The sequence below is a fragment of the Vombatus ursinus genome, unplaced genomic scaffold (genome assembly GCF_900497805.2).
Source record: "Vombatus ursinus unplaced genomic scaffold, bare-nosed wombat genome assembly UNPS02014942.1, whole genome shotgun sequence".
NCBI lineage: Eukaryota > Metazoa > Chordata > Mammalia > Diprotodontia > Vombatidae > Vombatus > Vombatus ursinus.
In genome coordinates, this window is record NW_020954720.1 from 4,189,266 (window position 1) to 4,200,114 (window position 10,849).

A 10,849-nucleotide genomic window follows, 5' to 3' on the forward strand; every position below is an offset into this window, starting at 1 on the left:
GACAAAACTTAAAGAATAGCATTCAAAATTTAAGAAGCCAAAAGTTTAGAGACTACACAGAAACCTCCTGCTTGAATAATAGGAATATATATATATATATATAATATACATATATCTATATCTATATAGATTACATATATATCTATGTGGATGTAGATATATATGTATCTATATCTATATATAGGTGAGGCAATTGGGGTTAAATGACTTGCCCAGAATCACACAGTTAGTAAGTGTTATGTGTATGAGGTCAGATTTGAACACAGGTCCTCCTAACTCCAAGGTCGGTGCTCTATCCACTGCACCACCTAACCGCCCCAGAATATTTTTTTCAGAAGATTTGAAAGGAATAGGACATAGCAAGGAATAAAAATTTTCAAAAGAAATTATATCAACTATATCTTAACAGATAGTCAAGGTCATAGACGATTCCTTAAAAGATACAATTATAGAGATAACTTTGTTCAATCATCTTCTATCAATATTAAACAAAGCAGGGAGATATGCCTAAGAAGAATAGTCACAACTGTTATAACTGGCATTTCTATAGTGTTTTATGTGATATCCCATTTGAGTCTCACAACAACCCAGTAAAATAGGCACCAGGCAGACCTGGCAATACAGTGAAAATTTCTTTTAATAGTATTATTAATAATTGTCAACAATGACAATATTGATAGGTGTTAATTTGATTGTTATTAAAGATAAAATAAATCTCTTTAATACAGATTACTTTATACCATAATATCTTATTTCATCTTTTCTCTTGAGCCCCAGACTCACATTTCCAACTGCTTTGGCAGATATTTTCATCTGTATGTTCTAACAGTTCTTCAAAGATAGCTTATACAAAATGGAACTCATCACTTGAGATTCGTACCAAAACCAGCTTCTACTCCTGATTTGTGCATCTTTAAACAATGCCTCCACTTTTCCAATCACCTGGATGTAAAATATAAGTCACATTTGACTCCTCTCTCTAACCCCCCATATTATAATAAATCACCAACTCCTATCAATACTAACCCTAAAAATTCTCTAGATCCATCCTTCCCAATCCCATTTCCATCCCCATTTTTACTAATTACTTCTACTTTTACATTTAAATTATTTTTACTTTACTAATTACTTCCCTCTAATTACTTCTTACCAGACTACTATAACCTCTTAATTGGCCCTTTTGTCTCAAGTCTTACTGCCTTCCATTGAAAATTGTACAGCCCTGCTCTATTAATTTTCCTAGAGTATAGTTTAGAGCACTTAACTTTACTTCAAAAATCTGTCAATAGCTCTGAATAAAGTTAAAACTTCTTAGCATAGCATTCTAGTTTTGCCATGATGTGGTTCCGATTTATCTTTCTAATTGATAAAGGCCAGTTAGTCTCAGTCAGCAGCAGTGGCCAAATGTGTCAAGTAGTTTCATATGGTGGCCCAACAAGGCTAAAAGATACTTAGCAATCCAAATACATCCTTCTCTGAACTTGAGTGTAATTAGTATATTTGTGGAAGAACAGGAACTTCTCTTATGCTGAATAGAGACCATTGGAAGAACTCCAACTTTCCTTGTCTACCTCTGAACATAAAATGTGTCTTTCCCTATAGGCACAAAATATGACCTCCCCTAATTGTTCTGGGGCCATTCAGATCTAATCTGGAATTTGGGGAGGGCTAGTCTCTCCTCAACATGTACGTTCATTTCTCCAAGAAAGAGAACCAAATATTTAGGAACCAAATATTTAGGAACCAGAGTAATGAGATATGAACAGGGTACATGTCTTTTCTGTAGCCTTTGTTCAAAAGAATAGTTTATATGTTAGCAATAAATCTTACTAATTAAATCTTAAGCATAAAGGCTTTCTTTCTCTTTCTTGAAGTCTTCAAAGTGGCCCAGCATAGCAATCTTTTCTAGTGCTCTTAGGCACAGTTCACTATCTCTTGTAGCCAAACTACTCACCATTTGGTGAACGTGCCCATCACCCTTTCCTACCTCCAATGCTTGGATCACACTGCTCCATTTCCCCTTCCTTTACATTTTTCCCCATTGAAATCCTACACAAATATCACCTCTTTCATAAAGGCTTTCATACTTCAAGGGCAAGTATTCTCCCCTTCCTCTTAACTACAAAAATATTTTTTGTATGTAGTTCTCTTGTAGCTCTCTATATACCTTGGTACCTTCTCCTGAAGTATTTAACACCAAGCTTTGAACATAAAGGCATTAAATAAATATTTAATTGAATGAATGATTGCATGAGCATGTTTATATATAATATACAAGCTTGGCATTTAGTCAAATAAAAATTCAAGTGGTTTTGCTATTCATAGTATTTCTCTTTTTGCAAGAAATTCCCAGAGTTGCCTCTTGCAACTAGTCAAGAGGCCAGTTTCAGTCATAGGCAGGTATTGAAGGTAAGCCTTACTGAGTCTAAGTTTTGTTGTTGTTCAGTCATTTTCAGTCATGTCTAACTCTTTGTGATCCCATTTGGGGTTTTCTTGGCAAAGATACTGGAGTGGTTTGCCATTTCCTTCTCTAGCTCATTTTACAGAAGAGAAAAGTGAGGAAAACTGGGTTAAGTGACTTGCCTAGGGTCACACAGCTAGTAAGTATCTGAAACCAGATTTAAACTCATGAAAAGGAGACTTCCTGACTCCAGGTCCAGCACTCTATCCATTGTGCCACCTATCTGCACTGAGTACAAGGTTGGTCGTCTGCTATTCTGCACTCCCCCACTTCTGAATATATAGCATAGAAATGAAAGTATTTTAAGAATATCTACAACCAACCTGTTGAACTGAACATGATTCCTTTCATATTAATTTTTCAAACATCTGTTTCAATAAATTTTGCTGGAAGAAACAAATTATCATTCAGTTATCTGATATAAATGTAAAGTTAATCAAAAAATTACCCAAATCAATCTATTCTTTAAAATGTAGAACATCTGCTTCCTCAAAGTAAAAACCATGTCTTTTTGAGATTACAAAAAATAAATACTAAGGTTATATCACACTAAAAGAATGTACTTTTTATAGAGAAAAAAATTAAACTTAAACTTTCCCTTAGTGATTGAAATCAAATCCACCCACCCCATACCACACAAAGTAATCGCACCCACTTGGACTAACATAGTAGCTGCTCAAAATGAATGGCTCAGCTTGAGTATGCCATCATCCTGGGTATTTCTCAGTAATCTCCTAATTGTGGAGAATACTGAACAATACTGGAGCTGTGGAAGAAAAACCTCGGAGAGCTAGACCACACACTGAACAAAGCTAGCCTTTCAGTTTGGGAGGCAGAGGGAAAGAATGACTTCCCCTCTCCCACTTCTGGTAAGCCTGTGATAGGAGGAGAGACAGCTCCCTTTCCTGGGCCCACATACTACCTGGATTGGAGGAAAGATCTTCATAGCTATGTGGTTATGACAATTTTCCCCTAACCAACATCACTGCTTTTCTTTTTGCTACATCTGCTGCTGTTTCTGGTTGCAACGGCCTCTGTGGGTCAAGTTCAAAGATGGTGTAGTGGGCGAATTCTACCTGCCTTTTCCCCAATACTCAAACCCTTCCCAGGACTTGCCTCAAATTAAAGCCAGTCTGAGAGGCAAAATATAAATCAAACAAATCTTCCAGTCATTAGGACCTAATGGAAAGACTTGTAAAGGAAGCTTCAACAAAAGATAAGCCAAAGAGACTACATCTATTTTGTTAACAGGGGGATAAATTTGACTGCATTTTACAGATATTCTCCATGGCTAAGAACTTTAAAAAGAGATTATACTAAAAACTAGTCCCCAGAGCAATGATATGCAAATCAGATATGCCATCCCTTTACTAATAAAATATTACTATTTTCAGGAGATTAATTTTATTACGTGAAAACTAAGAACATGTACTAAACCTAATAAAAATGAGACTGACACATTATGATAAAATCAACTAGTCATTGGCAAATACAGATAAAGCCAGACTCAATAAAAAGTATATTAATCCTCCATGTCAAATTATATCCACCTGGAAAGATTTTTCCCCCTCTCACAGTATAGAAAATGACAGGTTTTTTAAAAAAAATTATTATTATTAAAGCCAGCTTTTAGAACTTAAACATTTTTCCTACTTCACTATTGTCAAACAACGAGAGTTAAAGTTTCTGGACTCTTATTTATGGGGCATTTGTTGTGATTTTCCCGAGCAATAATACACAGTAACAGAGACAGATGAGAGCCCTGTATCATCCTTGCCCTCCAGGGGAAACAGCCAAGAACGAGCCTCTAATGAAAAATCCATACAGCAGGACAATAAATAATAGGAGAAGAAAAAACAGTTTCCAAGCCCGACCATCATAAAGTGTAGAATGAATATTCAATTCAGAACATCTGAATGCATTCCCCATACTCGTGTTAGACCCTGGCACTTTGGCTCATTTGTTTAATTCTTTCCCCCTTCTTAGCTACATCACAATCAGATGTTAAGTCCCATGGGATTTCACAACAACATCTACAGGACTTAATTTGCAATATCATTAAAGCCTGAATGGTTCCCTGGAGCTTTTAATTTAGGGTGAGAGTTTTTAATAAAAAGAAAAAAAAAATTTCAATCAGGTTGTGGTTACTACCTGCTGAGTCCTGGCTATATCAGCTGACTTTGAGGTTCCCTGTTACTTGTCTAGGTTTCAAAAATTATAACATCTTTGAATTATGTAGGATGCAGGAAATAAGATACAAAAGAAGGTTCTTACATACAAAGGCACTTAAAAAAACTATTTAGGAATGTCTATATTTGTACAGATGGGTGGATATTCACATTATAGTGAATAATATAGTGAATAATTTGATTTTCTCAAACCCTGCCTTTTTCTCTCCTGCTCTGAGATAATAGCTCACATGTATATTTCTTCACAAACTACAAAGTTATTTTCTCACACAAATCCAGTGATGAAGGTAGAACAAGGATTGTTATCTCTATTTTATATATAGAGAAAAATGTGTACTGCATGAAACTGTGGATTTGGAATTAGAGGACCTGGGTTTGAATCTTGTCTCTTCCTTGCCTTCATGATTCTGGGCAAATCACTCAACCTCCCTGGGCCATAGTTCCTCATTTGTAAAAAGGAGGGTTGAGGGGTCAGACTAAATCACCTCTAAGGTCCTTTCCAGCTTTAAATCTATGATCTTATTAGTTTGGAGCAAGTCTATTATTTAAGCTGCTATGAAGAACATGAAATGCAATGTCACCCAAAAAATCCTACTGCTTTTCTTTGTGATTATGAAATCATAGAATCATACATTTAGAGCTAGAAGGGAGATCAGAAAGACATCTAGTCCAAACAGCTGATTTTAAAGATGAGGAAACTAAGGGTAAATAAGGTTTAGTGACTTGTACAAAATCACACAGGTAAGTGGTAGAGCTGAGATTGGAACCCATGTCTAATGCTCTAAATCTTACTCCCTATAAATAATTAAATATTGCAATTTTGTAAATTGCTCTCCATTTTATGGTATCATATCTCTGATATGTGAATCTCTGCTTTTCTGAGCTGAAATATTAGAACCAGAAGGCACCTCACAAATCATCTAGATACAATGTCTTAATTTTACATATGGAAAATGAAGACACAGAGGTTATGTGACTTGCCTGGGTTCACATAGGGATTTGAGTGGCAGGTCCCAGACACAAACAAGTTTTCTTCCTCCAGATCCTGAGATTTGCCGCTTATACTATGACAACCTATACCCATACACTCACTCTCTCTCTCTCTCTCTCTCTCTCTCTCTCTCTCTCTCTCTCTCTCCCCCCCCTCTCTCTCCCTCTCTCTCTCTCTCTCTCTCTCTCTCTGTCTCTCTGTCTTTGTCTCTGTCTCTCTGCCTCTCTCTCTCACACACACACACACACAATTTCTTTCTCTTATATGAACTCTTATTTTCCTACTCAATAAATATTGTACTCCTACAATTAAAAAAAATCAGACCAGAAGACAGACATCCCAGCATCTTTCACAAAATAATCTAGCTGCTTTTGACTTCTGCCTTAGATCTATGCAGGAAAGATAAAAGAAATGAAAGATAAAAAGAATAGAATTTATACTTGCCTATTCATGCCTGACAACAATGTGTGTTGGTCCTAGAGGAATTGGGTAGTTTTGAGAATTAATGGAGAATGAAGAACCAGCTCTAGATGAAACTGTATAATACAACTTGATCAACCACTCAACCTTTCAGCATCCCTTTTTCCCCATCTCTCCCCTTAACACCAGAATCCTCCTTCATGTTGACTTCTTCCTTCCAAGATTGCAATGGTCCACCCCTCCACCCCCACTCTCTCCTCCACTCCAGAGTCCTAACTAGATTTCATTTACCTGTGTAGTGAATAACCTATAGGAAGCAATAAGGAAAAGTGGAAAGTTGGATTTATAGTTCAGGTACCCAGGTTGAAACCCTACCATCTCATGACATAACATCTGTGTGATGCTGAGATTCAGTTTACTTATCTGTAAAATACTTGCTCAGCCTACCACGTGAAGATATATTACTGTGATTCTCTGTGATCATATTTATGCAGAAAGCACTTTGCAAACCTAAAAGTGCCATAAAAATGTTATTTGTTATTACCAATGCCTCCATTTGCTTTAAGACATGACTGTCCTATGATCTAAATTTCAGTCTTGCCTACAGTAAACTGCCCTTTTTTAAAAAAAAAAATCTCATAATGGCTCTATGTATAACTTCATTTATAGATAGATAAATACAGATATAGATAGATATGCATTTTAATAATTTGTACAAAAGCATACTGTAAACAAAATGCCTCAACTGGAAAGAATCTAATAGCAAAATCCTAACCCTTCCCCCCCCCCATTAGGCCTATGGAAGAGAGATTTTGAGTCAGAGGTATTTGCTGGTGCCCCCTGAGTCATAAAGATACTCTACAGGTAGTATCTCTATCTACTTGACTGGTCTTGGTTACAATAACCTAGAATACTAGGAGGAAGAAAGAAAACTGTCAAGGAGAGGGCAAGAGATAGGAAGAGAAGGAGAGGTGTTTCCTTTTTGTTTTATATAGCATGGATGCAAATTCATTTTTCTTTCCTCATCAGAGACTTGGGAAACAGGGTGTGTTTCATATAGCCAGTTATTGTCTAGGCTTTCAAATTAATCTCCAGCATGAACTTAAGATGATTTTTTTCTGTATCATAGTCTTGCCTATGGCTATTTTTTAAAGTGGTTCTTTCAAGAGTTATCACTGGATAATAACATATTATAATGCCTCTTTTTTTTTTGCTTTGAGTATAGTAAAATCCTAGTTTTTTTTATTTTTTTCTAACCCACTTAATATATCAAGACATTCTTTCAAGTAAGTCTTGTATTTCAGCATGTGCCTTTTACCGAAATGACTTTGTAAAACTATGCCTAAGGGAAAATAATTTTAATTAAAAAATTTTTTTAATTTAAAAAAAACTCTATCTTCCCACAGATGGTATACACTTAATTGTAAACTCATGAAAAGCTAAACATTATTAAGAATATATTGGGGAAATAACTTTTTTGCAAAAATTGGTATGTTCAATTACATCAAATATAAAACACTTTATTCTCATTACACCTTATATAACACGTACTTCTTCTGTTCTTTCTATTCTACAAGTGAAGGAATTTTAAGAAATAAAGTCATATACCAAATGGTGACATGAAGCATGGCATTAAATGAATCCCTTTGACTTGTTCATAATTTTGTTATAGATTTGATACAGGAGAACATAAAAAAGTTCATGTAGTGTACATTTTAAGTACCTCTAAAGCCATATTTATATTTATTAATCATACTGTACCATGAGATGAAAATGTACTGGGTGCTATAAAAGACATGACAATAATTTATATCAACACAGAGGAAATATAATCCAAATAAGATCTACAAGGATGAGACTAAAACTTAGAGAGATTTTGTACGTTGACCCTTTTTTATTCTTTCCTGTTTTTCCCTTTCCCTCTTCCTTTCCACCTTGCTCACCTTTCTCACTTTGGTCCTATGTTATTTAGTAAAGATAAAACAACTAAGTCTTTTTGGGAAAAAAATCCTAATATCTAAAGTCAGACTCTTTTCTAAGATTGGCATCACCTATAGCTATCACCTGAAGAAGGCATATACTGAATTACAAAATCATGAAAAGCTAATGCCTCTCTAGGATATAATGAATACAGAGAACCTGTACTTCATAAGCATAGCTTGATTATTGAAGAACATAAGGAGAATGGGAGTAGCCTTAGAAATTCAGGAAAGTTTATGTATGAAGGTTGGCATATGCATAGCATGGATCAGAGTCCTCAGAGGGTGTTATCTTACCCCATCGGAGAGGCTGAAGAGTCTACTCATGGGACAATTATGATAACATGGAATGGAAGTGCCCTGGAGAGACTATGGGAGAGACTATGTGTAGACATTCAGCAGCTGGGTCCAGTCTACTAAGCATGTGGTTAGGAAGTCTTTTTGATTGACTGTGTAAGCAGAACTGGGGGTTTTCACACCTAGGTCAACTTTAACCTGATCTTTTTGTCTCATTCTCTTCAGCTGTGCTTGGGTACTTTGACTCATTGTTTGAAGATTTCTGGCAGTTAGTGGCACAGCAAATAATGCACTGGGACTAGAATCAGGAGAACCAACATTCAAATCCAGTCTTTGACCCTAGGCAAGTCACTTAACCTTTGCCTCAGTTTCTTCAACTTTAATAGGGTATAATAATAGCACAGACCTTGAAAGGTTGTTGTGAGTCTCAAATGAGATAACATTTTTGAAAAGTGCTTAGCACAGTGCCTGGTACATAGTAGGTGCTATATAAATGAGTATATCCTTTCCCTTTTCTCTTCTAGCCAAATAAAATGCTGCAGGAAGAAAGGCTTTGGGGCTTTCACCCTGTAGAAGTCATGTGACCTTGAGTAATGAGCCTAACCCTGGTCTCTGCATTTATTCTTTTCCATTCTAGGTGAATGGATGGAAGCCTTCAATGTAGTCAGTTTGGAAAAAGTCAGGAAGGTGTTACCCAGGCTTTCTAGCAACCAAACTATGCTGGCAGTTCTGTATCAGTGCCCTCTAGGGCAGAGTGACTTTCAAAAGTGACTTTCATTAACCAAACCAATGGAAGCTGAGGTGATTAGCCATCAGGCAGTCATGCTGCATCAGTAGGTAAGGTTAGTAGAACTAATGTTACACAGGAATTGAGCCAAATTAGAGCCTGGTCCCCCTAGAAACTGAGGGGCAACATGGAAGAATGTGCCCCCTGAACTGTTAGAGAGGGTTATTATTTTTACTTGTCTTATTTTGATATGTACACAGTAAATGTACCTTTTTAAAAAGCTAATTGATGTTAAGTATTTGGATAACAATGAGGCACTAGTTTCTGGCATCTACCAATCGAAGAAATACTGGGGGGAGGGAGTCCTCAATCTGATGGCAACAGAGAACACAACTCCTCAAACAGTCAGAGTATACTAGAAGGTTCTAGCATAACCTGAGTTCCCTGAGAGAGAGATGTAACCTGCCTGACTCTGGAATATTGAACCAGAGCATACTCATTACACTTATTACCATCAATCTCTAGCAACAAAGTTTAAATCCATCAGAGACAACCCTAGACAAAATTGTAAAGTACATAAACTTTATGGTGGCTATCTTACTTTCTTTCAGAGTTCTTAATAGTATTTAAAGACAGATGTGATATTAAAGATCATCTGATCTAATCCCCTCATTTTATATATGGGGAAACTGAGGTTTAGAAGGTATTATAAATTGCCTAAAGTCATACAGGAAATAAGAAGAAAAGGATATTTGACTCCATCACCTGTTTATAATATAGCTCCTCTCTCTCTCTCTCTCTCTCTCTCTCTCTCTCTCTCTCTCTGTCTCTCTCTGTCTCTCTGTCTCTCTCTCTCTCTTTCCCCCTCCTCCCCTGTTACTTCTAACTCTTTTTTATTGTTGTCCCATTTTTATTTCTTTCTAGCAATTGTTAAAGCTGTCATTTCCTTAAAAGATTTGCATTATGATTGAAAATTCTTGAAGTCTGAAAGTTTTTTTTGGAATGAAATTTATTCTAAAAGAAATTTTCTATCTTGTCTACACTTTCCTTCATTGTATTTGTCCATTCCTATGGCTCTAACTTACAGAACTAGGATCAATGCATAGAAACTACAGGGAGTCAGATTTAGGTTGCTCTAAGGCAGGGATTCTCAACCTGGCATCCATGCGACCCCAAGGGATCCATGGATAATTATCAGGGAATCTGTGAACTTAGATGAGGGGAAAAAAAAAAAAAACACTTTTATTGGCCTCTAACAGGAACTTAGCATTTCCTTTAATTATGAATATAAGCATCAAACCACAGTAGTATTAACAGTACTTGTGACTCAATAGAAATCACAGATATTCTCCTATCACATTACAGTTGTTGGAGATATCTTCTTTTTTTATTTTTGGAGGCAATTGGAGTTAAGTGACTTACCCAGTGTCAGATACCTACTAAGTGTCTGAGGCTGGATTTGAACTCAGGTCCTCCTGACTTGAGGGCTGGTGCTCTATCCATTGCACCACCTTGCTACCCCTTGTTGGAGATATCTTAAAATAGTACAAATACTTTGAAATTATGGTAATTGTTAGGCCTGCCATTCTACATATTATTATGTCACAAAATTGTTTCTTAATATTTTGATAATTGGTTTCCTTTGTAATCCAGTGCTTTTTATTTCATGCATTTAAACCCCTTTTTTAAGAAGAGGTCCATAGGCTGTGCTAAACTGCCAAAGGGGTCCATAACACACACACACACACACACACACACACACACACACACACACACACACACACA